This window comes from Simochromis diagramma, unplaced genomic scaffold (genome assembly GCF_900408965.1).
Source record: "Simochromis diagramma unplaced genomic scaffold, fSimDia1.1 OVJJ01000216.1, whole genome shotgun sequence".
Lineage (NCBI taxonomy): Eukaryota > Metazoa > Chordata > Actinopteri > Cichliformes > Cichlidae > Simochromis > Simochromis diagramma.
This window is the reverse complement of record NW_024386883.1, coordinates 15,418,599-15,419,530: the sequence shown is the minus strand read 5'-3', so window position 1 is coordinate 15,419,530 and position 932 is coordinate 15,418,599.

The following is a 932-nucleotide window of genomic DNA, read 5'->3' as shown; positions in this document are numbered from 1 at the left end:
ACCTGATTTTATATTCCTCTATTTAAATTAATGGGAAACTCTTTATATTGAGCTGTATTAAACAGTGTCAAATAATCAGGCGCGCTAGTAATGTAAGCCAAAAGCTCTCCAGAGCGGTTAGCTCAACATGCTAACTTTTTTTCAGTGGCAGAAACAATCATCGATACTAATTTGGTTATCTAGATTCTAGGACACAAAAGGTAAGCCCACCTGCTGTTCAAACCTTCTGTTTGTCTTAGGAAGCCAGTCAGAAGACAGTTGGCTTAAATGGGATGAAGCTAAAACGGCATATGAGATGTTTTAACAGAGTAACTACAACAACAACAACTAAACTGTGGAGCTGAAAATGAGCCAAATAGGACCACATTATAAAAACTTGGACTTAAGCAATTTACAGGTAATGAGCATTAACTGAGTAGAATATACATTGTTAAGAAGCGCTAAAATATTATGGAGAAAGTTTTGTTTCAGAAGTGTCACAGGTGTATGGTATGATTTTGAGTGCTTATAATTGCCTGTTATATTTCACAAACAACCATTTTAACAAATTTGATTATTTAAAATGTGTATGTTAGAACCTGAATAAATACTGATAATGTATGCACACATTTTTAAATTAAACATCACAAATAAGATCATTTTTGCATTCAAATAGCTTTCTGTAAAAAGCTCAATCTTTGAGTATACCTATTTGTATTTGTAAGAGATTACTTTTAATTAAAATGTTGTAATTTACAGAGGTGTGGACTCGAGTCACATGACTTGGACTCGAGTCAGACTCGAGTCATTAATTTTATGACTTTAGACTTGACTTGAAAAAATGTTCTAAGACTTGTGACTTGACTTGGACTTTTACACCAATGACTTGGGACTTGAATTGGACTTGAACCGGTTTACTTGAAAAGACTTGATATTTTACCCCAAATATAAAA